The 25,240-nt window shown below is 51.8% G+C and overlaps 33 non-coding genes across 33 annotated transcripts; all 33 read right to left on the reverse strand.

Annotated features, from left to right (window-relative positions):
* Positions 1–56: 56 nt before the first annotated feature.
* Positions 57–175, reverse strand: LOC132252893 (5S ribosomal RNA). Its single transcript, XR_009464703.1, has one exon. It is a non-coding gene; the product is annotated as a 5S ribosomal RNA (ribosomal RNA).
* A 665-nt stretch (positions 176–840) lies between these two features.
* Positions 841–959, reverse strand: LOC132252895 (5S ribosomal RNA). Its single transcript, XR_009464705.1, has one exon. It is a non-coding gene; the product is annotated as a 5S ribosomal RNA (ribosomal RNA).
* A 661-nt stretch (positions 960–1,620) lies between these two features.
* On the reverse strand, positions 1,621–1,739 carry LOC132252905 (5S ribosomal RNA). Its single transcript, XR_009464715.1, has one exon. It is a non-coding gene; the product is annotated as a 5S ribosomal RNA (ribosomal RNA).
* Positions 1,740–2,400: 661 nt separating this feature from the next.
* LOC132252911 (5S ribosomal RNA) lies at positions 2,401–2,519 on the reverse strand. Its single transcript, XR_009464721.1, has one exon. It is a non-coding gene; the product is annotated as a 5S ribosomal RNA (ribosomal RNA).
* A 661-nt stretch (positions 2,520–3,180) lies between these two features.
* LOC132252890 (5S ribosomal RNA) lies at positions 3,181–3,299 on the reverse strand. Its single transcript, XR_009464700.1, has one exon. It is a non-coding gene; the product is annotated as a 5S ribosomal RNA (ribosomal RNA).
* A 665-nt stretch (positions 3,300–3,964) lies between these two features.
* On the reverse strand, positions 3,965–4,083 carry LOC132252923 (5S ribosomal RNA). The gene has a single exon (XR_009464733.1). It is a non-coding gene; the product is annotated as a 5S ribosomal RNA (ribosomal RNA).
* A 665-nt stretch (positions 4,084–4,748) lies between these two features.
* LOC132252896 (5S ribosomal RNA) lies at positions 4,749–4,867 on the reverse strand. The gene has a single exon (XR_009464706.1). It is a non-coding gene; the product is annotated as a 5S ribosomal RNA (ribosomal RNA).
* Positions 4,868–5,528: 661 nt separating this feature from the next.
* Positions 5,529–5,647, reverse strand: LOC132252912 (5S ribosomal RNA). The gene has a single exon (XR_009464722.1). It is a non-coding gene; the product is annotated as a 5S ribosomal RNA (ribosomal RNA).
* Positions 5,648–6,308: 661 nt separating this feature from the next.
* Positions 6,309–6,427, reverse strand: LOC132252887 (5S ribosomal RNA). The gene has a single exon (XR_009464697.1). It is a non-coding gene; the product is annotated as a 5S ribosomal RNA (ribosomal RNA).
* A 665-nt stretch (positions 6,428–7,092) lies between these two features.
* LOC132252957 (5S ribosomal RNA) lies at positions 7,093–7,211 on the reverse strand. The gene has a single exon (XR_009464767.1). It is a non-coding gene; the product is annotated as a 5S ribosomal RNA (ribosomal RNA).
* Positions 7,212–7,876: 665 nt separating this feature from the next.
* LOC132252916 (5S ribosomal RNA) lies at positions 7,877–7,995 on the reverse strand. Its single transcript, XR_009464726.1, has one exon. It is a non-coding gene; the product is annotated as a 5S ribosomal RNA (ribosomal RNA).
* Positions 7,996–8,660: 665 nt separating this feature from the next.
* LOC132252920 (5S ribosomal RNA) lies at positions 8,661–8,779 on the reverse strand. The gene has a single exon (XR_009464730.1). It is a non-coding gene; the product is annotated as a 5S ribosomal RNA (ribosomal RNA).
* Positions 8,780–9,444: 665 nt separating this feature from the next.
* On the reverse strand, positions 9,445–9,563 carry LOC132252891 (5S ribosomal RNA). Its single transcript, XR_009464701.1, has one exon. It is a non-coding gene; the product is annotated as a 5S ribosomal RNA (ribosomal RNA).
* A 661-nt stretch (positions 9,564–10,224) lies between these two features.
* Positions 10,225–10,343, reverse strand: LOC132252897 (5S ribosomal RNA). Its single transcript, XR_009464707.1, has one exon. It is a non-coding gene; the product is annotated as a 5S ribosomal RNA (ribosomal RNA).
* Positions 10,344–11,004: 661 nt separating this feature from the next.
* LOC132252898 (5S ribosomal RNA) lies at positions 11,005–11,123 on the reverse strand. Its single transcript, XR_009464708.1, has one exon. It is a non-coding gene; the product is annotated as a 5S ribosomal RNA (ribosomal RNA).
* A 661-nt stretch (positions 11,124–11,784) lies between these two features.
* LOC132252899 (5S ribosomal RNA) lies at positions 11,785–11,903 on the reverse strand. Its single transcript, XR_009464709.1, has one exon. It is a non-coding gene; the product is annotated as a 5S ribosomal RNA (ribosomal RNA).
* Positions 11,904–12,544: 641 nt separating this feature from the next.
* LOC132252900 (5S ribosomal RNA) lies at positions 12,545–12,663 on the reverse strand. The gene has a single exon (XR_009464710.1). It is a non-coding gene; the product is annotated as a 5S ribosomal RNA (ribosomal RNA).
* Positions 12,664–13,324: 661 nt separating this feature from the next.
* LOC132252901 (5S ribosomal RNA) lies at positions 13,325–13,443 on the reverse strand. Its single transcript, XR_009464711.1, has one exon. It is a non-coding gene; the product is annotated as a 5S ribosomal RNA (ribosomal RNA).
* Positions 13,444–14,104: 661 nt separating this feature from the next.
* On the reverse strand, positions 14,105–14,223 carry LOC132252902 (5S ribosomal RNA). The gene has a single exon (XR_009464712.1). It is a non-coding gene; the product is annotated as a 5S ribosomal RNA (ribosomal RNA).
* A 660-nt stretch (positions 14,224–14,883) lies between these two features.
* LOC132252946 (5S ribosomal RNA) lies at positions 14,884–15,002 on the reverse strand. The gene has a single exon (XR_009464756.1). It is a non-coding gene; the product is annotated as a 5S ribosomal RNA (ribosomal RNA).
* Positions 15,003–15,643: 641 nt separating this feature from the next.
* Positions 15,644–15,762, reverse strand: LOC132252903 (5S ribosomal RNA). The gene has a single exon (XR_009464713.1). It is a non-coding gene; the product is annotated as a 5S ribosomal RNA (ribosomal RNA).
* A 661-nt stretch (positions 15,763–16,423) lies between these two features.
* LOC132252940 (5S ribosomal RNA) lies at positions 16,424–16,542 on the reverse strand. Its single transcript, XR_009464750.1, has one exon. It is a non-coding gene; the product is annotated as a 5S ribosomal RNA (ribosomal RNA).
* A 661-nt stretch (positions 16,543–17,203) lies between these two features.
* On the reverse strand, positions 17,204–17,322 carry LOC132252844 (5S ribosomal RNA). Its single transcript, XR_009464654.1, has one exon. It is a non-coding gene; the product is annotated as a 5S ribosomal RNA (ribosomal RNA).
* A 662-nt stretch (positions 17,323–17,984) lies between these two features.
* On the reverse strand, positions 17,985–18,100 carry LOC132252974 (5S ribosomal RNA). Its single transcript, XR_009464784.1, has one exon. It is a non-coding gene; the product is annotated as a 5S ribosomal RNA (ribosomal RNA).
* Positions 18,101–18,761: 661 nt separating this feature from the next.
* Positions 18,762–18,880, reverse strand: LOC132252892 (5S ribosomal RNA). The gene has a single exon (XR_009464702.1). It is a non-coding gene; the product is annotated as a 5S ribosomal RNA (ribosomal RNA).
* A 661-nt stretch (positions 18,881–19,541) lies between these two features.
* LOC132252927 (5S ribosomal RNA) lies at positions 19,542–19,660 on the reverse strand. The gene has a single exon (XR_009464737.1). It is a non-coding gene; the product is annotated as a 5S ribosomal RNA (ribosomal RNA).
* Positions 19,661–20,322: 662 nt separating this feature from the next.
* Positions 20,323–20,441, reverse strand: LOC132252938 (5S ribosomal RNA). Its single transcript, XR_009464748.1, has one exon. It is a non-coding gene; the product is annotated as a 5S ribosomal RNA (ribosomal RNA).
* A 661-nt stretch (positions 20,442–21,102) lies between these two features.
* On the reverse strand, positions 21,103–21,221 carry LOC132252949 (5S ribosomal RNA). The gene has a single exon (XR_009464759.1). It is a non-coding gene; the product is annotated as a 5S ribosomal RNA (ribosomal RNA).
* Positions 21,222–21,882: 661 nt separating this feature from the next.
* LOC132252961 (5S ribosomal RNA) lies at positions 21,883–22,001 on the reverse strand. The gene has a single exon (XR_009464771.1). It is a non-coding gene; the product is annotated as a 5S ribosomal RNA (ribosomal RNA).
* A 662-nt stretch (positions 22,002–22,663) lies between these two features.
* On the reverse strand, positions 22,664–22,782 carry LOC132252972 (5S ribosomal RNA). Its single transcript, XR_009464782.1, has one exon. It is a non-coding gene; the product is annotated as a 5S ribosomal RNA (ribosomal RNA).
* A 663-nt stretch (positions 22,783–23,445) lies between these two features.
* Positions 23,446–23,564, reverse strand: LOC132252983 (5S ribosomal RNA). The gene has a single exon (XR_009464793.1). It is a non-coding gene; the product is annotated as a 5S ribosomal RNA (ribosomal RNA).
* Positions 23,565–24,226: 662 nt separating this feature from the next.
* On the reverse strand, positions 24,227–24,345 carry LOC132252994 (5S ribosomal RNA). Its single transcript, XR_009464801.1, has one exon. It is a non-coding gene; the product is annotated as a 5S ribosomal RNA (ribosomal RNA).
* A 662-nt stretch (positions 24,346–25,007) lies between these two features.
* LOC132253005 (5S ribosomal RNA) lies at positions 25,008–25,126 on the reverse strand. The gene has a single exon (XR_009464802.1). It is a non-coding gene; the product is annotated as a 5S ribosomal RNA (ribosomal RNA).
* Positions 25,127–25,240: the final 114 nt, after the last annotated feature.

Here is a 25,240-nt window from a genome sequence, read left to right on the forward strand (position 1 = left end):
ATTGGCACGACAAGTGCGGACATAAATCATAGAAATCCCGTCGTAAAAAGGGAAAAGGGGTGCAACACGAGGACTTCCCAGGAGGTCACCCATCCTAGTACTACTCTCGCCCAAGCACGCTTAACTGCGGAGTTCTGATGGGATCCGGTGCATTAGTGCTGGTATGACCGCACCCGCCATGTTATTGCCACCGAGTCGCCTTATGTGGTATGATTGAGGTGCAACTTCTAGTGTGTTGGATAGAACGAAATAGGGGGAAAACTCTTTTTGACAGATGTATTGTTATGCGAGTATCCGGGGATGTTCGTCCAGATCGGACGGTGTGCCCCTCTTAAAATTTGCACATTCTTTCGATCCGTACGGTTGGATTCGCGTTTTGGTGCACGAATTGGGGTTTGATCGCCACTTTAAAGGGTGGATGGGGGAAGTGTGGAAACGAGAGTTTGCCGGGTGGTTTTTGGGCCCTTCGGGTAGAGTTTGGGGACCCTTTTTTTTTTCAAACCGCGAGTCTCGACGCGAGGATCGCAATGGTGGGCTCGGATGGATCATCCTTTCGACGGACGGATGGGGAGACTAGGGAGGAAAGGCGTTTTTGGCTATAACTTGGGCCTCGGAGCTCGGAAAAGGTTAGCGTCTGCGCCGATCGTCTTAAAATGGGGGAAACTTTCACGTGTGAGAAAGCGGGAAAAATCGGCGACGATCGATTTCGACGGCTGATAGCTCACGATCGGGGGATCCGATCGACGATCGGACGGTCCAGATGGAAATGGGAAGGGCGGAACCTATTGGCACGACAAGTGCGGACATAAATCATAGAAATCCCGTCGTAAAAAGGGAAAAGGGGTGCAACACGAGGACTTCCCAGGAGGTCACCCATCCTAGTACTACTCTCGCCCAAGCACGCTTAACTGCGGAGTTCTGATGGGATCCGGTGCATTAGTGCTGGTATGACCGCACCCGCCATGTTATTGCCACCGAGTCGCCTTATGTGGGATGATTGAGGTGCAACTTCTAGTGTGTTGGATAGAACGAAATAGGGGGAAAACTCTTTTTGACAGATGTATTGTTATGCGAGTATCCGGGGATGTTCGTCCAGATCGGACGGTGTGCCCCTCTTAAAATTTGCACATTCTTTCGATCCGTACGGTTGGATTCGCGTTTTGGTGCACGAATTGGGGTTTGATCGCCACTTTAAAGGGTGGATGGGGGAAGTGTGGAAACGAGAGTTTGCCAGGTGGTTTTTGGGCCCTTCGGGTAGAGTTTGGGGACCCTTTTTTTTTTCAAACCGCGAGTCTCGACGCGAGGATCGCAATGGTGGGGTCGGATCATCCTTTCGACGGACGGATGGGGAGACTAGGGAGGAAAGGCGTTTTTGGCTATAACTTGGGCCTCGGAGCTCGGAAAAGGTTAGCGTCTGCGCCGATCGTCTTAAAATGGGGGAAAATTTCACGTGTGAGAAAGCGGGAAAAATCGGCGACGATCGATTTCGACGGCTGATAGCTCACGATCGGGGGATCCGATCGACGATCGGACGGTCCGGATGGAAATGGGAAGGGCGGAACCTATTGGCACGACAAGTGCGGACATAAATCATAGAAATCCCGTCGTAAAAAGGGAAAAGGGGTGCAACACGAGGACTTCCCAGGAGGTCACCCATCCTAGTACTACTCTCGCCCAAGCACGCTTAACTGCGGAGTTCTGATGGGATCCGGTGCATTAGTGCTGGTATGATCGCACCCGCCATGTTATTGCCACCGAGTCGCCTTATGTCGTATGATTGAGGTGCAACTTCTAGTGTGTTGGATAGAACGAAATAGGGGGAAAACTCTTTTTGACAGATGTATTGTTATGCGAGTATCCGGGGATGTTCGTCCAGATCGGACGGTGTGCCCCTCTTAAAATTTGCACATTCTTTCGATTCGTACGGTTGGATTCGCGTTTTGGTGCACGAATTGGGGTTTGATCGCCACTTTAAAGGGTGGATGGGGGAAGTGTGGAAACGAGAGTTTGCCAGGTGGTTTTTGGGCCCTTCGGGTAGAGTTTGGGGACCCTTTTTTTTTTCAAACCGCGAGTCTCGACGCGAGGATCGCAATGGTGGGCTCGGATCATCCTTTCGACGGACGGATGGGGAGACTAGGGAGGAAAGGCGTTTTTGGCTATAACTTGGGCCTCGGAGCTCGGAAAAGGTTAGCGTCTGCGCCGATCGTCTTAAAATGGGGGAAACTTTCACGTGTGAGAAAGCGGGAAAAATCGGCGACGATCGATTTCGACGGCTGATAGCTCACGATCGGGGGATCCGATCGACGATCGGACGGTCCGGATGGAAATGGGAAGGGCGGAACCTATTGGCACGACAAGTGCGGACATAAATCATAGAAATCCCGTCGTAAAAAGGGAAAAGGGGTGCAACACGAGGACTTCCCAGGAGGTCACCCATCCTAGTACTACTCTCGCCCAAGCACGCTTAGCTGCGGAGTTCTGATGGGATCCGGTGCATTAGTGCTGGTATGACCGCACCCGCCATGTTATTGCCACCGAGTCGCCTTATGTGGTATGATTGAGGTGCAACTTCTAGTGTGTTGGATAGAACGAAATAGGGGGAAAACTCTTTTTGACAGATGTATTGTTATGCGAGTATCCGGGGATGTTCGTCCAGATCGGACGGTGTGCCCCTCTTAAAATTTGCACATTCTTTCGATCCGTACGGTTGGATTCGCGTTTTGGTGCACGAATTGGGGTTTGATCGCCACTTTAAAGGGTGGATGGGGGAAGTGTGGAAACGAGAGTTTGCCAGGTGGTTTTTGGGCCCTTCGGGTAGAGTTTGGGGACCCTTTTTTTTTTCAAACCGCGAGTCTCGACGCGAGGATCGCAATGGTGGGCTCGGATCATCCTTTCGACGGACGGATGGGGAGACTAGGGAGGAAAGGCGTTTTTGGCTATAACTTGGGCCTCGGAGCTCGGAAAAGGTTAGCGTCTGCGCCGATCGTCTTAAAATGGGGGAAACTTTCACGTGTGAGAAAGCGGGAAAAATCGGCGACGATCGATTTCGACGGCTGATAGCTTACGATCGGGGGATCCGATCGACGATCGGACGGTCCGGATGGAAATGGGAAGGGCGGAACCTATTGGCACGACAAGTGCGGACATAAATCATAGAAATCCCGTCGTAAAAAGGGAAAAGGGGTGCAACACGAGGACTTCCCAGGAGGTCACCCATCCTAGTACTACTCTCGCCCAAGCACGCTTAGCTGCGGAGTTCTGATGGGATCCGGTGCATTAGTGCTGGTATGATCGCACCCGCCATGTTATTGCCACCGAGTCGCCTTATGTGGTATGATTGAGGTGCAACTTCTAGTGTGTTGGATAGAACGAAATAGGGGGAAAACTCTTTTTGACAGATGTATTGTTATGCGAGTATCCGGGGATGTTCGTCCAGATCGGACGGTGTGCCCCTCTTAAAATTTGCACATTCTTTCGATCCGTACGGTTGGATTCGCGTTTTGGTGCACGAATTGGGGTTTGATCGCCACTTTAAAGGGTGGATGGGGGAAGTGTGGAAACGAGAGTTTGCCAGGTGGTTTTTGGGCCCTTCGGGTAGAGTTTGGGGACCCTTTTTTTTTTCAAACCGCGAGTCTCGACGCGAGGATCGCAATGGTGGGCTCGGATGGATCATCCTTTCGACGGACGGATGGGGAGACTAGGGTGGAAAGGCGTTTTTGGCTATAACTTGGGCCTCGGAGCTCGGAAAAGGTTAGCGTCTGCGCCGATCGTCTTAAAATGGGGGAAACTTTCACGTGTGAGAAAGCGGGAAAAATCGGCGACGATCGATTTCGACGGCTGATAGCTCACGATCGGGGGATCCGATCGACGATCGGACGGTCCGGATGGAAATGGGAAGGGCGGAACCTATTGGCACGACAAGTGCGGACATAAATCATAGAAATCCCGTCGTAAAAAGGGAAAAGGGGTGCAACACGAGGACTTCCCAGGAGGTCACCCATCCTAGTACTACTCTCGCCCAAGCACGCTTAACTGCGGAGTTCTGATGGGATCCGGTGCATTATTGCTGGTATGATCGCACCCGCCATGTTATTGCCACCGAGTCGCCTTATGTGGTATGATTGAGGTGCAACTTCTAGTGTGTTGGATAGAACGAAATAGGGGGAAAACTCTTTTTGACAGATGTATTGTTATGCGAGTATCCGGGGATGTTCGTCCAGATCGGACGGTGTGCCCCTCTTAAAATTTGCACATTCTTTCGATCCGTACGGTTGGATTCGCGTTTTGGTGCACGAATTGGGGTTTGATCGCCACTTTAAAGGGTGGATGGGGGAAGTGTGGAAACGAGAGTTTGCTAGGTGGTTTTTGGGCCCTTCGGGTAGAGTTTGGGGACCCTTTTTTTTTTCAAACCGCGAGTCTCGACGCGATGATCGCAATGGTGGGCTCGGATGGATCATCCTCTCGACGGACGGATGGGGAGACTAGGGAGGAAAGGCGTTTTTGGCTATAACTTGGGCCTCGGAGCTCGGAAAAGGTTAGCGTCTGCGCCGATCGTCTTAAAATGGGGGAAACTTTCACGTGTGAGAAAGCGGGAAAAATCGGCGACGATCGATTTCGACGGCTGATAGCTCACGATCGGGGGATCCGATCGACGATCGGACGGTCCGGATGGAAATGGGAAGGGCGGAACCTATTGGCACGACAAGTGCGGACATAAATCATAGAAATCCCGTCGTAAAAAGGGAAAAGGGGTGCAACACGAGGACTTCCCAGGAGGTCACCCATCCTAGTACTACTCTCGCCCAAGCACGCTTAACTGCGGAGTTCTGATGGGATCCGGTGCATTAGTGCTGGTATGACCGCACCCGCCATGTTATTGCCACCGAGTCGCCTTATGTGGTATGATTGAGGTGCAACTTCTAGTGTGTTGGATAGAACGAAATAGGGGGAAAACTCTTTTTGACAGATGTATTGTTATGCGAGTATCCGGGGATGTTCGTCCAGATCGGACGGTGTGCCCCTCTTAAAATTTGCACATTCTTTCGATCCGTACGGTTGGATTCGCGTTTTGGTGCACGAATTGGGGTTTGATCGCCACTTTAAAGGGTGGATGGGGGAAGTGTGGAAACGAGAGTTTGCCAGGTGGTTTTTGGGCCCTTCGGGTAGAGTTTGGGGACCCTTTTTTTTTTCAAACCGCGAGTCTCGACGCGAGGATCGCAATGGTGGGCTCGGATCATCCTTTCGACGGACGGATGGGGAGACTAGGGAGGAAAGGCGTTTTTGGCTATAACTTGGGCCTCGGAGCTCGGAAAAGGTTAGCGTCTGCGCCGATCGTCTTAAAATGGGAGAAACTTTCACGTGTGAGAAAGCGGGAAAAATCGGCGACGATCGATTTCGACGGCTGATAGCTCACGATCGGGGGATCCGATCGACGATCGGACGGTCCGGATGGAAATGGGAAGGGCGGAACCTATTGGCACGACAAGTGCGGACATAAATCATAGAAATCCCGTCGTAAAAAGGGAAAAGGGGTGCAACACGAGGACTTCCCAGGAGGTCACCCATCCTAGTACTACTCTCGCCCAAGCACGCTTAGCTGCGGAGTTCTGATGGGATCCGGTGCATTAGTGCTGGTATGACCGCACCCGCCATGTTATTGCCACCGAGTCGCCTTATGTGGTATGATTGAGGTGCAACTTCTAGTGTGTTGGATAGAACGAAATAGGGGGAAAACTCTTTTTGACAGATGTATTGTTATGCGAGTATCCGGGGATGTTCGTCCAGATCGGACGGTGTGCCCCTCTTAAAATTTGCACATTCTTTCGATCCGTACGGTTGGATTCGCGTTTTGGTGCACGAATTGGGGTTTGATCGCCACTTTAAAGGGTGGATGGGGGAAGTGTGGAAACGAGAGTTTGCCAGGTGGTTTTTGGGCCCTTCGGGTAGAGTTTGGGGACCCTTTTTTTTTTCAAACCGCGAGTCTCGACGCGAGGATCGCAATGGTGGGCTCGGATCATCCTTTCGACGGACGGATGGGGAGACTAGGGAGGAAAGGCGTTTTTGGCTATAACTTTGGCCTCGGAGCTCGGAAAAGGTTAGCGTCTGCGCCGATCGTCTTAAAATGGGGGAAACTTTCACGTGTGAGAAAGCGGGAAAAATCGGCGACGATCGATTTCGACGGCTGATAGCTCACGATCGGGGGATCCGATCGACGATCGGACGGTCCGGATGGAAATGGGAAGGGCGGAACCTATTTGCACGACAAGTGCGGACATAAATCATAGAAATCCCGTCGTAAAAAGGGAAAAGGGGTGCAACACGAGGACTTCCCAGGAGGTCACCCATCCTAGTACTACTCTCGCCCAAGCACGCTTAGCTGCGGAGTTCGGATGGGATCCGGTGCATTAGTGCTGGTATGATCGCACCCGCCATGTTATTGCCACCGAGTCGCCTTATGTGGTATGATTGAGGTGCAACTTCTAGTGTGTTGGATAGAACGAAATAGGGGGAAAACTCTTTTTGACAGATGTATTGTTATGCGAGTATCCGGGGATGTTCGTCCAGATCGGACGGTGTGCCCCTCTTAAAATTTGCACATTCTTTCGATCCGTACGGTTGGATTCGCGTTTTGGTGCACGAATTGGGGTTTGATCGCCACTTTAAAGGGTGGATGAGGGAAGTGTGGAAACGAGAGTTTGCCAGGTGGTTTTTGGGCCCTTCGGGTAGAGTTTGGGGACCCTTTTTTTTTTCAAACCGCGAGTCTCGACGCGAGGATCGCAATGGTGGGCTCGGATGGATCATCCTTTCGACGGACGGATGGGGAGACTAGGGAGGAAAGGCGTTTTTGGCTATAACTTGGGCCTCGGAGCTCGGAAAAGGTTAGCGTCTGCGCCGATCGTCTTAAAATGGGGGAAACTTTCACGTGTGAGAAAGCGGGAAAAATCGGCGACGATCGATTTCGACGGCTGATAGCTCACGATCGGGGGATCCGATCGACGATCGGACGGTCCGGATGGAAATGGGAAGGGCGGAACCTATTGGCACGACAAGTGCGGACATAAATCATAGAAATCCCGTCGTAAAAAGGGAAAAGGGGTGCAACAAGAGGACTTCCCAGGAGGTCACCCATCCTAGTACTACTCTCGCCCAAGCACGCTTAACTGCGGAGTTCTGATGGGATCCGGTGCATTATTGCTGGTATGATCGCACCCGCCATGTTATTGCCACCGAGTCGCCTTATGTGGTATGATTGAGGTGCAACTTCTAGTGTGTTGGATAGAACGAAATAGGGGGAAAACTCTTTTTGACAGATGTATTGTTATGCGAGTATCCGGGGATGTTCGTCCAGATCGGACGGTGTGCCCCTCTTAAAATTTGCACATTCTTTCGATCCGTACGGTTGGATTCGCGTTTTGGTGCACGAATTGGGGTTTGATCGCCACTTTAAAGGGTGGATGGGGGAAGTGTGGAAACGAGAGTTTGCCAGGTGGTTTTTGGGCCCTTCGGGTAGAGTTTGGGGACCCTTTTTTTTTTCAAACCGCGAGTCTCGACGCGAGGATCGCAATGGTGGGCTCGGATGGATCATCCTTTCGACGGACGGATGGGGAGACTAGGGAGGAAAGGCGTTTTTGGCTATAACTTGGGCCTCGGAGCTCGGAAAAGGTTAGCGTCTGCGCCGATCGTCTTAAAATGGGGGAAACTTTCACGTGTGAGAAAGCGGGAAAAATCGGCGACGATCGATTTCGACGGCTGATAGCTCACGATCGGGGGATCCGATCGACGATCGGACGGTCCGGATGGAAATGGGAAGGGCGGAACCTATTGGCACGACAAGTGCGGACATAAATCATAGAAATCCCGTCGTAAAAAGGGAAAAGGGGTGCAACACGAGGACTTCCCAGGAGGTCACCCATCCTAGTACTACTCTCGCCCAAGCACGCTTAACTGCGGAGTTCTGATGGGATCCGGTGCATTAGTGCTGGTATGATCGCACCCGCCATGTTATTGCCACCGAGTCGCCTTATGTGGTATGATTGAGGTGCAACTTCTAGTGTGTTGGATAGAACGAAATAGGGGGAAAACTCTTTTTGACAGATGTATTGTTATGCGAGTATCCGGGGATGTTCGTCCAGATCGGACGGTGTGCCCCTCTTAAAATTTGCACATTCTTTCGATCCGTACGGTTGGATTCGCGTTTTGGTGCACGAATTGGGGTTTGATCGCCACTTTAAAGGGTGGATGGGGGAAGTGTGGAAACGAGAGTTTGCCAGGTGGTTTTTGGGCCCTTCGGGTAGAGTTTGGGGACCCTTTTTTTTTTCAAACCGCGAGTCTCGACGCGAGGATCGCAATGGTGGGCTCGGATGGATCATCCTTTCGACGGACGGATGGGGAGACTAGGGAGGAAAGGCGTTTTTGGCTATAACTTGGGCCTCGGAGCTCGGCAAAGGTTAGCGTCTGCGCCGATCGTCTTAAAATGGGGGAAACTTTCACGTGTGAGAAAGCGGGAAAAATCGGCGACGATCGATTTCGACGGCTGATAGCTCACGATCGGGGGATCCGATCGACGATCGGACGGTCCGGATGGAAATGGGAAGGGCGGAACCTATTGGCACGACAAGTGCGGACATAAATCATAGAAATCCCGTCGTAAAAAGGGAAAAGGGGTGCAACACGAGGACTTCCCAGGAGGTCACCCATCCTAGTACTACTCTCGCCCAAGCACGCTTGACTGCGGAGTTCGGATGGGATCCGGTGCATTAGTGCTGGTATGACCGCACCCGCCATGTTATTGCCACCGAGTCGCCTTATGTGGTATGATTGAGGTGCAACTTCTAGTGTGTTGGATAGAACGAAATAGGGGGAAAACTCTTTTTGACAGATGTATTGTTATGCGAGTATCCGGGGATGTTCGTCCAGATCGGACGGTGTGCCCCTCTTAAAATTTGCACATTCTTTCGATCCGTACGGTTGGATTCGCGTTTTGGTGCACGAATTGGGGTTTGATCGCCACTTTAAAGGGTGGATGGGGGAAGTGTGGAAACGAGAGTTTGCCAGGTGGTTTTTGGGCCCTTCGGGTAGAGTTTGGGGACCCTTTTTTTTTTCAAACCGCGAGTCTCGACGCGAGGATCGCAATGGTGGGCTCGGATGGATCATCCTTTCGACGGACGGATGGGGAGACTAGGGAGGAAAGGCGTTTTTGGCTATAACTTGGGCCTCGGAGCTCGGAAAAGGTTAGCGTCTACGCCGATCGTCTTAAAATGGGGGAAACTTTCACGTGTGAGAAAGCGGGAAAAATCGGCGACGATCGATTTCGACGGCTGATAGCTCACGATCGGGGGATCCGATCGACGATCGGACGGTCCGGATGGAAATGGGAAGGGCGGAACCTATTGGCACGACAAGTGCGGACATAAATCATAGAAATCCCGTCGTAAAAAGGGAAAAGGGGTGCAACACGAGGACTTCCCAGGAGGTCACCCATCCTAGTACTACTCTCGCCCAAGCACGCTTAGCTGCGGAGTTCTGATGGGATCCGGTGCATTAGTGCTGGTATGATCGCACCCGCCATGTTATTGCCACCGAGTCGCCTTATGTGGTATGATTGAGGTGCAACTTCTAGTGTGTTGGATAGAACGAAATAGGGGGAAAACTCTTTTTGACAGATGTATTGTTATGCGAGTATCCGGGGATGTTCGTCCAGATCGGACGGTGTGCCCCTCTTAAAATTTGCACATTCTTTCGATCCGTACGGTTGGATTCGCGTTTTGGTGCACGAATTGGGGTTTGATCGCCACTTTAAAGGGTGGATGGGGGAAGTGTGGAAACGAGAGTTTGCCAGGTGGTTTTTGGGCCCTTCGGGTAGAGTTTGGGGACCCTTTTTTTTTTCAAACCGCGAGTCTCGACGCGAGGATCGCAATGGTGGGCTCGGATCATCCTTTCGACGGACGGATGGGGAGACTAGGGAGGAAAGGCGTTTTTGGCTATAACTTGGGCCTCGGAGCTCGGAAAAGGTTAGCGTCTGCGCCGATCGTCTTAAAATGGGGGAAAATTTCACGTGTGAGAAAGCGAGAAAAATCGGCGACGATCGATTTCGACGGCTGATAGCTCACGATCGGGGGATCCGATCGACGATCGGACGGTCCGGATGGAAATGGGAAGGGCGGAACCTATTGGCACGACAAGTGCGGACATAAATCATAGAAATCCCGTCGTAAAAAGGGGAAAGGGGTGCAACACGAGGACTTCCCAGGAGGTCACCCATCCTAGTACTACTCTCGCCCAAGCACGCTTAACTGCGGAGTTCCGATGGGATCCGGTGCATTAGTGCTGGTATGATCGCACCCGCCATGTTATTGCCACCGAGTCGCCTTATGTGGTATGATTGAGGTGCAACTTCTAGTGTGTTGGATAGAACGAAATAGGGGGAAAACTCTTTTTGACAGATGTATTGTTATGCGAGTATCCGGGGATGTTCGTCCAGATCGGACGGTGTGCCCCACTTAAAATTTGCACATTCTTTCGATCCGTACGGTTGGATTCGCGTTTTGGTGCACGAATTGGGGTTTGATCGCCACTTTAAAGGGTGGATGGGGGAAGTGTGGAAACGAGAGTTTGCCAGGTGGTTTTTGGGCCCTTCGGGTAGAGTTTGGGGACCCTTTTTTTTTTCAAACCGCGAGTCTCGACGCGAGGATCGCAATGGTGGGCTCGGATCATCCTTTCGACGGACGGATGGGGAGACTAGGGAGGAAAGGCGTTTTTGGCTATAACTTGGGCCTCGGAGCTCGGAAAAGGTTAGCGTCTGCGCCGATCGTCTTAAAATGGGGGAAACTTTCACGTGTGAGAAAGCGGGAAAAATCGGCGACGATCGATTTCGACGGCTGATAGCTCACGATCGGGGGATCCGATCGACGATCGGACGGTCCGGATGGAAATGGGAAGGGCGGAACCTATTGGCACGACAAGTGCGGACATAAATCATAGAAATCCCGTCGTAAAAAGGGAAAAGGGGTGCAACACGAGGACTTCCCAGGAGGTCACCCATCCTAGTACTACTCTCGCCCAAGCACGCTTAACTGCGGAGTTCCGATGGGATCCGGTGCATTAGTGCTGGTATGATCGCACCCGCCATGTTATTGCCACCGAGTCGCCTTATGTGGTATGATTGAGGTGTAACTTCTAGTGTGTTGGATAGAACGAAATAGGGGGAAAACTCTTTTTGACAGATGTATTGTTATGCGAGTATCCGGGGATGTTCGTCCAGATCGGACGGTGTGCCCCTCTTAAAATTTGCACATTCTTTCGATCCGTACGGTTGGATTCGCGTTTTGGTGCACGAATTGGGGTTTGATCGCCACTTTAAAGGGTGGATGGGGGAAGTGTGGAAACGAGAGTTTGCCAGGTGGTTTTTGGGCCCTTCGGGTAGAGTTTGGGGACCCTTTTTTTTTTCAAACCGCGAGTCTCGACGCGAGGATCGCAATGGTGGGCTCGGATCATCCTTTCGACGGACGGATGGGGAGACTAGGGAGGAAAGGCGTTTTTGGCTATAACTTGGGCCTCGGAGCTCGGAAAAGGTTAGCGTCTGCGCCGATCGTCTTAAAATGGGGGAAACTTTCACGTGTGAGAAAGCGGGAAAAATCGGCGACGATCGATTTCGACGGCTGATAGCTCACGATCGGGGGATCCGATCGACGATCGGACGGTCCGGATGGAAATGGGAAGGGCGGAACCTATTGGCACGACAAGTGCGGACATAAATCATAGAAATCCCGTCGTAAAAAGGGAAAAGGGGTGCAACACGAGGACTTCCCAGGAGGTCACCCATCCTAGTACTACTCTCGCCCAAGCACGCTTAACTGCGGAGTTCCGATGGGATCCGGTGCATTAGTGCTGGTATGATCGCACCCGCCATGTTATTGCCACCGAGTCGCCTTATGTGGTATGATTGAGGTGCAACTTCTAGTGTGTTGGATAGAACGAAATAGGGGGAAAACTCTTTTTGACAGATGTATTGTTATGCGAGTATCCGGGGATGTTCGTCCAGATCGGACGGTGTGCCCCTCTTAAAATTTGCACATTCTTTCGATCCGTACGGTTGGATTCGCGTTTTGGTGCACGAATTGGGGTTTGATCGCCACTTTAAAGGGTGGATGGGGGAAGTGTGGAAACGAGAGTTTGCCAGGTGGTTTTTGGGCCCTTCGGGTAGAGTTTGGGGACCCTTTTTTTTTTCAAACCGCGAGTCTCGACGCGAGGATCGCAATGGTGGGCTCGGATCATCCTTTCGACGGACGGATGGGGAGACTAGGGAGGAAAGGCGTTTTTGGCTATAACTTGGGCCTCGGAGCTCGGAAAAGGTTAGCGTCTGCGCCGATCGTCTTAAAATGGGGGAAACTTTCACGTGTGAGAAAGCGGGAAAAATCGGCGACGATCGATTTCGACGGCTGATAGCTCACGATCGGACGGTCCGGATGGAAATGGGAAGGGCGGAACCTATTGGCACGACAAGTGCGGACATAAATCATAGAAATCCCGTCGTAAAAAGGGAAAAGGGGTGCAACACGAGGACTTCCCAGGAGGTCACCCATCCTAGTACTACTCTCGCCCAAGCACGCTTAACTGCGGAGTTCCGATGGGATCCGGTGCATTAGTGCTGGTATGATCGCACCCGCCATGTTATTGCCACCGAGTCGCCTTATGTGGTATGATTGAGGTGCAACTTCTAGTGTGTTGGATAGAACGAAATAGGGGGAAAACTCTTTTTGACAGATGTATTGTTATGCGAGTATCCGGGGATGTTCGTCCAGATCGGACGGTGTGCCCCTCTTAAAATTTGCACATTCTTTCGATCCGTACGGTTGGATTCGCGTTTTGGTGCACGAATTGGGGTTTGATCGCCACTTTAAAGGGTGGATGGGGGAAGTGTGGAAACGAGAGTTTGCCAGGTGGTTTTTGGGCCCTTCGGGTAGAGTTTGGGGACCCTTTTTTTTTTCAAACCGCGAGTCTCGACGCGAGGATCGCAATGGTGGGCTCGGATCATCCTTTCGACGGACGGATGGGGAGACTAGGGAGGAAAGGCGTTTTTGGCTATAACTTGGGCCTCGGAGCTCGGAAAAGGTTAGCGTCTGCGCCGATCGTCTTAAAATGGGGGAAACTTTCACGTGTGAGAAAGCGGGAAAAATCGGCGACGATCGATTTCGACGGCTGATAGCTCACGATCGGGGGATCCGATCGACGATCGGACGGTCCGGATGGAAATGGGAAGGGCGGAACCTATTGGCACGACAAGTGCGGACATAAATCATAGAAATCCCGTCGTAAAAAGGGAAAAGGGGTGCAACACGAGGACTTCCCAGGAGGTCACCCATCCTAGTACTACTCTCGCCCAAGCACGCTTAACTGCGGAGTTCCGATGGGATCCGGTGCATTAGTGCTGGTATGATCGCACCCGCCATGTTATTGCCACCGAGTCGCCTTATGTGGTATGATTGAGGTGCAACTTCTAGTGTGTTGGATAGAACGAAATAGGGGGAAAACTCTTTTTGACAGATGTATTGTTATGCGAGTATCCGGGGATGTTCGTCCAGATCGGACGGTGTGCCCCTCTTAAAATTTGCACATTCTTTCGATCCGTACGGTTGGATTCGCGTTTTGGTGCACGAATTGGGGTTTGATCGCCACTTTAAAGGGTGGATGGGGGAAGTGTGGAAACGAGAGTTTGCCAGGTGGTTTTTGGGCCCTTCGGGTAGAGTTTGGGGACCCTTTTTTTTTTCAAACCGCGAGTCTCGACGCGAGGATCGCAATGGTGGGCTCGGATCATCCTTTCGACGGACGGATGGGGAGACTAGGGAGGAAAGGCGTTTTTGGCTATAACTGGGGCCTCGGAGCTCGGAAAAGGTTAGCGTCTGCGCCGATCGTCTTAAAATGGGGGAAACTTTCACGTGTGAGAAAGCGGGAAAAATCGGCGACGATCGATTTCGACGGCTGATAGCTCACGATCGGGGGATCCGATCGACGATCGGACGGTCCGGATGGAAATGGGAAGGGCGGAACCTATTGGCACGACAAGTGCGGACATAAATCATAGAAATCCCGTCGTAAAAAGGGAAAAGGGGTGCAACACGAGGACTTCCCAGGAGGTCACCCATCCTAGTACTACTCTCGCCCAAGCACGCTTAACTGCGGAGTTCCGATGGGATCCGGTGCATTAGTGCTGGTATGATCGCACCCGCCATGTTATTGCCACCGAGTCGCCTTATGTGGTATGATTGAGGTGCAACTTCTAGTGTGTTGGATAGAACGAAATAGGGGGAAAACTCTTTTTGACAGATGTATTGTTATGCGAGTATCCGGGGATGTTCGTCCAGATCGGACGGTGTGCCCCTCTTAAAATTTGCACATTCTTTCGATCCGTACGGTTGGATTCGCGTTTTGGTGCACGAATTGGGGTTTGATCACCACTTTAAAGGGTGGATGGGGGAAGTGTGGAAACGAGAGTTTGCCAGGTGGTTTTTGGGCCCTTCGGGTAGAGTTTGGGGACCCTTTTTTTTTCAAACCGCGAGTCTCGACGCGAGGATCGCAATGGTGGGCTCGGATCATCCTTTCGACGGACGGATGGGGAGACTAGGGAGGAAAGGCGTTTTTGGCTATAACTTGGGCCTCGGAGCTCGGAAAAGGTTAGCGTCTGCGCCGATCGTCTTAAAATGGGGGAAACTTTCACGTGTGAGAAAGCGGGAAAAATCGGCGACGATCGATTTCGACGGCTGATAGCTCACGATCGGGGGATCCGATCGACGATCGGACGGTCCGGATGGAAATGGGAAGGGCGGAACCTATTGGCACGACAAGTGCGGACATAAATCATAGAAATCCCGTCGTAAAAAGGGAAAAGGGGTGCAGCACGAGGACTTCCCAGGAGGTCACCCATCCTAGTACTACTCTCGCCCAAGCACGCTTAACTGCGGAGTTCCGATGGGATCCGGTGCATTAGTGCTGGTATGATCGCACCAGCCATGTTATTGCCACCGAGTCGCCTTATGTGGTATGATTGAGGTGCAACTTCTAGTGTGTTGGATAGAACGAAATAGGGGGAAAACTCTTTTTGACAGATGTATTGTTATGCGAGTATCCGGGGATGTTCGTCCAGATCGGACGGTGTGCCCCTCTTAAAATTTGCACATTCTTTCGATCCGTACGGTTGGATTCGCGTTTTGGTGCACGAATTGGGGTTTGATCGCCACTTTAAAGGGTGGATGGGGGAAGTGTGGAAACGAGAGTTTGCCAGGTGGTTTTTGGGCCCTTCGGGTAGAGTTTGGGGACCCTTTTTTTTTTCAAACCGCGAGTCTCGACGCGAGGATCGCAATGGTGGGCTCGGATCATCCTTTCGACGGACGGATGGGGAGACTAGGGAGGAAAGGCGTTTTTGGCTATAACTTGGGCCTCGGAGCTCGGAAAAGGTTAGCGTCTGCGCCGATCGTCTTAAAATGGGGGAAACTTTCACATGTGAGAAAGCGGGAAAAATCGGCGACGATCGATTTCGACGGCTGATAGCTCACGATCGGACGGTCCGGATGGAAATGGGAAGGGCGGAACCTATTGGCACGACAAGTGCGGACATAAATCATAGAAATCCCGTCGTAAAAAGGGAAAAGGGGTGCAACACGAGGACTTCCCAGGAGGTCACCCATCCTAGTACTACTCTCGCCCAAGCACGCTTAACTGCGGAGTTCCGATGGGATCCGGTGCATTAGTGCTGGTATGATCGCACCCACCATGTTATTGCCACCGAGTCGCCTTATGTGGTATGATTGAGGTGCAACTTCTAGTGTGTTGGATAGAACGAAATAGGGGGAAAACTCTTTTTGACAGATGTATTGTTATGCGAGTATCCGGGGATGTTCGTCCAGATCGGACGGTGTGCCCCTCTTAAAATTTGCACATTCTTTCGATCCGTACGGTTGGATTCGCGTTTTGGTGCACGAATTGGGGTTTGATCGCCACTTTAAAGGGTGGATGGGGGAAGTGTGGAAACGAGAGTTTGCCAGGTGGTTTTTGGGCCCTTCGGGTAGAGTTTGGGGACCCTTTTTTTTTTCAAACCGCGAGTCTCGACGCGAGGATCGCAATGGTGGGCTCGGATCATCCTTTCGACGGACGGATGGGGAGACTAGGGAGGAAAGGCGTTTTTGGCTATAACTTGGGCCTCGGAGCTCGGAAAAGGTTAGCGTCTGCGCCGATCGTCTTAAAATGGGGGAAACTTTCACGTGTGAGAAAGCGGGAAAAATCGGCGACGATCGATTTCGACGGCTGATAGCTCACGATCGGGGGATCCGATCGACGATCGGACGGTCCGGATGGAAATGGGAAGGGCGGAACCTATTGGCACGACAAGTGCGGACATAAATCATAGAAATCCCGTCGTAAAAAGGGAAAAGGGGTGCAACACGAGGACTTCCCAGGAGGTCACCCATCCTAGTACTACTCTCGCCCAAGCAAGCTTAACTGCGGAGTTCCGATGGGATCCGGTGCATTAGTGCTGGTATGATCGCACCCGCCATGTTATTGCCACCGAGTCGCCTTATGTGGTATGATTGAGGTGCAACTTCTAGTGTGTTGGATAGAACGAAATAGGGGGAAAACTCTTTTTGACAGATGTATTGTTATGCGAGTATCCGGGGATGTTCGTCCAGATCGGACGGTGTGCCCCTCTTAAAATTTGCACATTCTTTCGATCCGTACGGTTGGATTCGCGTTTTGGTGCACGAATTGGGGTTTGATCGCCACTTTAAAGGGTGGATGGGGGAAGTGTGGAAACGAGAGTTTGCCAGGTGGTTTTTGGGCCCTTCGGGTAGAGTTTGGGGACCCTTTTTTTTTTCAAACCGCGAGTCTCGACGCGAGGATCGCAATGGTGGGCTCGGATCATCCTTTCGACGGACGGATGGGGAGACTAGGGAGGAAAGGCGTTTTTGGCTATAACTTGGGCCTCGGAGCTCGGAAAGGGTTAGCGTCTGCGCCGATCGTCTTAAAATGGGGGAAACTTTCACGTGTGAGAAAGCGGGAAAAATCGGCGACGATCGATTTCGACGGCTGATAGCTCACGATCGGGGGATCCGATCGACGATCGGACGGTCCGGATGGAAATGGGAAGGGCGGAACCTATTGGCACGACAAGTGCGGACATAAATCATAGAAATCCCGTCGTAAAAAGGGAAAAGGGGTGCAACACGAGGTCTTCCCAGGAGGTCACCCATCCTAGTACTACTCTCGCCCAAGCACGCTTAACTGCGGAGTTCTGATGGGATCCGGTGCATTAGTGCTGGTATGATCGCACCCGCCATGTTATTGCCACCGAGTCGCCTTATGTGGTATGATTGAGGTGCAACTTCTAGTGTGTTGGATAGAACGAAATAGGGGGAAAACTCTTTTTGAAAGATGTATTGTTATGCGAGTATCCGGGGATGTTCGTCCAGATCGGACGGTGTGCCCCTCTTAAAATTTGCACATTCTTTCGATCCGTACGGTTGGATTCGCGTTTTGGTGCACGAATTGGGGTTTGATCGCCACTTTAAAGGGTGGATGGGGGAAGTGTGGAAACGAGAGTTTGCCAGGTGGTTTTTGGGCCCTTCGGGTAGAGTTTGGGGACCCTTTTTTTTTTTCAAACCGCGAGTCTCGACGCGAGGATCGCAATGGTGGGCTCGGATCATCCTTTCGACGGACGGATGGGGAGACTAGGGAGGAAAGGCGTTTTTGGCTATAACTTGGGCCTCGGAGCTCGGAAAGGGTTAGCGTCTGCGCCGATCGTCTTAAAATGGGGGAAACTTTCACGTGTGAGAAAGCGGGAAAAATCGGCGACGATCGATTTCGACGGCTGATAGCTCACGATCGGGGGATCCGATCGACGATCGGACGGTCCGGATGGAAATGGGAAGGGCGGAACCTATTGGCACGACAAGTGCGGACATAAATCATAGAAATCCCGTCGTAAAAAGGGAAAAGGGGTGCAACACGAGGTCTTCCCAGGAGGTCACCCATCCTAGTACTACTCTCGCCCAAGCACGCTTAACTACGTTCTGATGGGATCCGGTGCATTAGTGCTGGTATGATCGCACCCGCCATGTTATTGCCACCGAGTCGCCTTATGTGGTATGATTGAGGTGCAACTTCTAGTGTGTTGGATAGAACGAAATAGGGGGAAAACTCTTTTTGACAGATGTATTGTTATGCGAGTATCCGGGGATGTTCGTCCAGATCGGACGGTGTGCCCCTCTTAAAATTTGCACATTCTTTCGATCCGTACGGTTGGATTCGCGTTTTGGTGCACGAATTGGGGTTTGATCGCCACTTTAAAGGGTGGATGGGGGAAGTGTGGAAACGAGAGTTTGCCAGGTGGTTTTTGGGCCCTTCGGGTAGAGTTTGGGGACCCTTTTTTTTTTCAAACCGCGAGTCTCGACGCGAGGATCGCAATGGTGGGCTCGGATCATCCTTTCGACGGACGGATGGGGAGACTAGGGAGGAAAGGCGTTTTTGGCTATAACTTGGGCCTCGGAGCTCGGAAAAGGTTAGCGTCTGCGCCGATCGTCTTAAAATGGGGGAAACTTTCACGTGTGAGAAAGCGGGAAAAATCGGCGACGATCGATTTCGACGGCTGATAGCTCACGATCGGGGGATCCGATCGACGATCGGACGGTCCGGATGGAAATGGGAAGGGCGGAACCTATTGGCACGACAAGTGCGGACATAAATCATAGAAATCCCGTCGTAAAAAGGGAAAAGGGGTGCAACACGAGGACTTCCCAGGAGGTCACCCATCCTAGTACTACTCTCGCCCAAGCACGTTTAACTGCGGAGTTCTGATGGGATCCGGTGCATTAGTGCTGGTATGATCGCACCCGCCATGTTATTGCCACCGAGTCGCCTTATGTGGTATGATTGAGGTGCAACTTCTAGTGTGTTGGATAGAACGAAATAGGGGGAAAACTCTTTTTGACAGATGTATTGTTATGCGAGTATCCGGGGATGTTCGTCCAGATCGGACGGTGTGCCCCTCTTAAAATTTGCACATTCTTTCGATCCGTACGGTTGGATTCGCGTTTTGGTGCACGAATTGGGGTTTGATCGCCACTTTAAAGGGTGGATGGGGGAAGTGTGGAAACGAGAGTTTGCCAGGTGGTTTTTGGGCCCTTCGGGTAGAGTTTGGGGACCCTTTTTTTTTTCAAACCGCGAGTCTCGACGCGAGGATCGCAATGGTGGGCTCGGATCATCCTTTCGACGGACGGATGGGGAGACTAGGGAGGAAAGGCGTTTTTGGCTATAACTTGGGCCTCGGAGCTCGGAAAAGGTTAGCGTCTGCGCCGATCGTCTTAAAATGGGGGAAACTTTCACGTGTGAGAAAGCGGGAAAAATCGGCGACGATCGATTTCGACGGCTGATAGCTCACGATCGGGGGATCCGATCGACGATCGGACGGTCCGGATGGAAATGGGAAGGGCGGAACCTATTGGCACGACAAGTGCGGACATAAATCATAGAAATCCCGTCGTAAAAAGGGAAAAGGGGTGCAACACGAGGACTTCCCAGGAGGTCACCCATCCTAGTACTACTCTCGCCCAAGCACGCTTAACTGCGGAGTTCTGATGGGATCCGGTGCATTAGTGCTGGTATGATCGCACCCGCCATGTTATTGCCACCGAGTCGCCTTATGTGGTATGATTGAGGTGCAACTTCTAGTGTGTTGGATAGAACGAAATAGGGGGAAAACTCTTTTTGACAGATGTATTGTTATGCGAGTATCCGGGGATGTTCGTCCAGATCGGACGGTGTGCCCCTCTTAAAATTTGCACATTCTTTCGATCCGTACGGTTGGATTCGCGTTTTGGTGCACGAATTGGGGTTTGATCGCCACTTTAAAGGGTGGATGGGGGAAGTGTGGAAACGAGAGTTTGCCAGGTGGTTTTTGGGCCCTTCGGGTAGAGTTTGGGGACCCTTTTTTTTTTTCAAACCGCGAGTCTCGACGCGAGGATCGCAATGGTGGGCTCGGATCATCCTTTCGACGGACGGATGGGGAGACTAGGGAGGAAAGGCGTTTTTGGCTATAACTTGGGCCTCGGAGCTCGGAAAAGGTTAGCGTCTGCGCCGATCGTCTTAAAATGGGGGAAACTTTCACGTGTGAGAAAGCGGGAAAAATCGGCGACGATCGATTTCGACGGCTGATAGCTCACGATCGGGGGATCCGATCGACGATCGGACGGTCCGGATGGAAATGGGAAGGGCGGAACCTATTGGCACGACAAGTGCGGACATAAATCATAGAAATCCCGTCGTAAAAAGGGAAAAGGGGTGCAACACGAGGACTTCCCAGGAGGTCACCCATCCTAGTACTACTCTCGCCCAAGCACGCTTAACTGCGGAGTTCTGATGGGATCCGGTGCATTAGTGCTGGTATGATCGCACCCGCCATGTTATTGCCACCGAGTCGCCTTATGTGGTATGATTGAGGTGCAACTTCTAGTGTGTTGGATAGAACGAAATAGGGGGAAAACTCTTTTTGACAGATGTATTGTTATGCGAGTATCCGGGGATGTTCGTCCAGATCGGACGGTGTGCCGCTCTTAAAATTTGCACATTCTTTCGATCCGTACGGTTGGATTCGCGTTTTGGTGCACGAATTGGGGTTTGATCGCCACTTTAAAGGGTGGATGGGGGAAGTGTGGAAACGAGAGTTTGCCAGGTGGTTTTTGGGCCCTTCGGGTAGAGTTTGGGGACCCTTTTTTTTTTCAAACCGCGAGTCTCGACGCGAGGATCGCGATGGTGGGCTCGGATCATCCTTTCGACGGACGGATGGGGAGACTAGGGAGGAAAGGCGTTTTTGGCTATAACTTGGGCCTCGGAGCTCGGAAAAGGTTAGCGTCTGCGCCGATCGTCTTAAAATGGGGGAAACTTTCACGTGTGAGAAAGCGGGAAAAATCGGCGACGATCGATTTCGACGGCTGATAGCTCACGATCGGGGGATCCGATCGACGATCGGACGGTCCGGATGGAAATGGGAAGGGCGGAACCTATTGGCACGACAAGTGCGGACATAAATCATAGAAATCCCGTCGTAAAAAGGGAAAAGGGGTGCAACACGAGGACTTCCCAGGAGGTCACCCATCCTAGTACTACTCTCGCCCAAGCACGCTTAACTGCGGAGTTCTGATGGGATCCGGTGCATTAGTGCTGGTATGATCGCACCCGCCATGTTATTGCCACCGAGTCGCCTTATGTGGTATGATTGAGGTGCAACTTCTAGTGTGTTGGATAGAACGAAATAGGGGGAAAACTCTTTTTGACAGATGTATTGTTATGCGAGTATCCGGGGATGTTCGTCCAGATCGGACGGTGTGCCCCTCTTAAAATTTGCACATTCTTTCGATCCGTACGGTTGGATTCGCGTTTTGGTGCACGAATTGGGGTTTGATCGCCACTTTAAAGGGTGGATGGGGGAAGTGTGGAAACGAGAGTTTGCCAGGTGGTTTTTGGGCCCTTCGGGTAGAGTTTGGGGACCCTTTTTTTTTTCAAACCGCGAGTCTCGACGCGAGGATCGCAATGGTGGGCTCGGATCATCCTTTCGACGGACGGATGGGGAGACTAGGGAGGAAAGGCGTTTTTGGCTATAACTTGGGCCTCGGAGCTCGGAAAAGGTTAGCGTCTGCGCCGATCGTCTTAAAATGGGGGAAACTTTCACGTGTGAGAAAGCGGGAAAAATCGGCGACGATCGATTTCGACGGCTGATAGCTCACGATCGGGGGATCCGATCGACGATCGGACGGTCCGGATGGAAATGGGAAGGGCGGAACCTATTGGCACGACAAGTGCGGACATAAATCATAGAAATCCCGTCGTAAAAAGGGAAAAGGGGTGCAACACGAGGACTTCCCAGGAGGTCACCCATCCTAGTACTACTCTCGCCCAAGCACGCTTAACTGCGGAGTTCTGATGGGATCCGGTGCATTAGTGCTGGTATGATCGCACCCGCCATGTTATTGCCACCGAGTCGCCTTATGTGGTATGATTGAGGTGCAACTTCTAGTGTGTTGGATAGAACGAAATAGGGGGAAAACTCTTTTTGACAGATGTATTGTTATGCGAGTATCCGGGGATGTTCGTCCAGATCGGACGGTGTGCCCCTCTTAAAATTTGCACATTCTTTCGATCCGTACGGTTGGATTCGCGTTTTGGTGCACGAATTGGGGTTTGATCGCCACTTTAAAGGGTGGATGGGGGAAGTGTGGAAACGAGAGTTTGCCAGGTGGTTTTTGGGCCCTTCGGGTAGAGTTTGGGGACCCTTTTTTTTTTTCAAACCGCGAGTCTCGACGCGAGGATCGCAATGGTGGGCTCGGATCATCCTTTCGACGGACGGATGGGGAGACTAGGGAGGAAAGGCGTTTTTGGCTATAACTTGGGCCTCGGAGCTCGGAAAAGGTTAGCGTCTGCGCCGATCGTCTTAAAATGGGGGAAACTTTCACGTGTGAGAAAGCGGGAAAAATCGGCGACGATCGATTTCGACGGCTGATAGCTCACGATCGGGGGATCCGATCGACGATCGGACGGTCCGGATGGAAATGGGAAGGGCGGAACCTATTGGCACGACAAGTGCGGACATAAATCATAGAAATCCCGTCGTAAAAAGGGAAAAGGGGTGCAACACGAGGACTTCCCAGGAGGTCACCCATCCTAGTACTACTCTCGCCCAAGCACGCTTAACTGCGGAGTTCTGATGGGATCCGGTGCATTAGTGCTGGTATGATCGCACCCGCCATGTTATTGCCACCGAGTCGCCTTATGTGGTATGATTGAGGTGCAACTTCTAGTGTGTTGGATAGAACGAAATAGGGGGAAAACTCTTTTTGACAGATGTATTGTTATGCGAGTATCCGGGGATGTTCGTCCAGATCGGACGGTGTGCCCCTCTTAAAATTTGCACATTCTTTCGATCCGTACGGTTGGATTCGCGTTTTGGTGCACGAATTGGGGTTTGATCGCCACTTTAAAGGGTGGATGGGGGAAGTGTGGAAACGAGAGTTTGCCAGGTGGTTTTTGGGCCCTTCGGGTAGAGTTTGGGGACCCTTTTTTTTTTTTCAAACCGCGAGTCTCGACGCGAGGATCGCAATGGTGGGCTCGGATCATCCTTTCGACGGACGGATGGGGAGACTAGGGAGGAAAGGCGTTTTTGGCTATAACTTGGGCCTCGGAGCTCGGAAAAGGTTAGCGTCTGCGCCGATCGTCTTAAAATGGGGGAAACTTTCACGTGTGAGAAAGCGGGAAAAATCGGCGACGATCGATTTCGACGGCTGATAGCTCACGATCGGGGGATCCGATCGACGATCGGACGGTCCGGATGGAAATGGGAAGGGCGGAACCTATTGGCACGACAAGTGCGGACATAAATCATAGAAATCCCGTCGTAAAAAGGGAAAAGGGGTGCAACACGAGGACTTCCCAGGAGGTCACCCATCCTAGTACTACTCTCGCCCAAGCACGCTTAACTGCGGAGTTCTGATGGGATCCGGTGCATTAGTGCTGGTATGATCGCACCCGCCATGTTATTGCCACCGAGTCGCCTTATGTGGTATGATTGAGGTGCAACTTCTAGTGTGTTGGATAGAACGAAATAGGGGGAAAACTCTTTTTGACAGATGTATTGTTATGCGAGTATCCGGGGATGTTCGTCCAGATCGGACGGTGTGCCCCTCTTAAAATTTGCACATTCTTTCGATCCGTACGGTTGGATTCGCGTTTTGGTGCACGAATTGGGGTTTGATCGCCACTTTAAAGGGTGGATGGGGGAAGTGTGGAAACGAGAGTTTGCCAGGTGGTTTTTGGGCCCTTCGGGTAGAGTTTGGGGACCCTTTTTTTTTTTCAAACCGCGAGTCTCGACGCGAGGATCGCAATGGTGGGCTCGGATCATCCTTTCGACGGACGGATGGGGAGACTAGGGAGGAAAGGCGTTTTTGGCTATAACTTGGGCCTCGGAGCTCGGAAAAGGTTAGCGTCTGCGCCGATCGTCTTAAAATGGGGGAAACTTTCACGTGTGAGAAAGCGGGAAAAATCGGCGACGATCGATTTCGACGGCTGATAGCTCACGATCGGGGGATCCGATCGACGATCGGACGGTCCGGATGGAAATGGGAAGGGCGGAACCTATTGGCACGACAAGTGCGGACATAAATCATAGAAATCCCGTCGTAAAAAGGGAAAAGGGGTGCAACACGAGGACTTCCCAGGAGGTCACCCATCCTAGTACTACTCTCGCCCAAGCACGCTTAACTGCGGAGTTCTGATGGGATCCGGTGCATTAGTGCTGGTATGATCGCACCCGCCATGTTATTGCCACCGAGTCGCCTTATGTGGTATGATTGAGGTGCAACTTCTAGTGTGTTGGATAGAACGAAATAGGGGGAAAACTCTTTTTGACAGATGTATTGTTATGCGAGTATCCGGGGATGTTCGTCCAGATCGGACGGTGTGCCCCTCTTAAAATTTGCACATTCTTTCGATCCGTACGGTTGGATTCGCGTTTTGGTGCACGAATTGGGGTTTGATCGCCACTTTAAAGGGTGGATGGGGGAAGTGTGGAAACGAGAGTTTGCCAGGTGGTTTTTGGGCCCTTCGGGTAGAGTTTGGGGACCCTTTTTTTTTTTCAAACCGCGAGTCTCGACGCGAGGATCGCAATGGTGGGCTCGGATCATCCTTTCGACGGACGGATGGGGAGACTAGGGAGGAAAGGCGTTTTTGGCTATAACTTGGGCCTCGGAGCTCGGAAAAGGTTAGCGTCTGCGCCGATCGTCTTAAAATGGGGGAAACTTTCACGTGTGAGAAAGCGGGAAAAATCGGCGACGATCGATTTCGACGGCTGATAGCTCACGATCGGGGGATCCGATCGACGATCGGACGGTCCGGATGGAAATGGGAAGGGCGGAACCTATTGGCACGACAAGTGCGGACATAAATCATAGAAATCCCGTCGTAAAAAGGGAAAAGGGGTGCAACACGAGGACTTCCCAGGAGGTCACCCATCCTAGTACTACTCTCGCCCAAGCACGCTTAACTGCGGAGTTCTGATGGGATCCGGTGCATTAGTGCTGGTATGATCGCACCCGCCATGTTATTGCCACCGAGTCGCCTTATGTGGTATGATTGAGGTGCAACTTCTAGTGTGTTGGATAGAACGAAATAGGGGGAAAACTCTTTTTGACAGATGTATTGATATGCG

This window comes from Vitis vinifera, chromosome 17 (genome assembly GCF_030704535.1).
Source record: "Vitis vinifera cultivar Pinot Noir 40024 chromosome 17, ASM3070453v1".
Taxonomy (NCBI): domain Eukaryota; kingdom Viridiplantae; phylum Streptophyta; class Magnoliopsida; order Vitales; family Vitaceae; genus Vitis; species Vitis vinifera.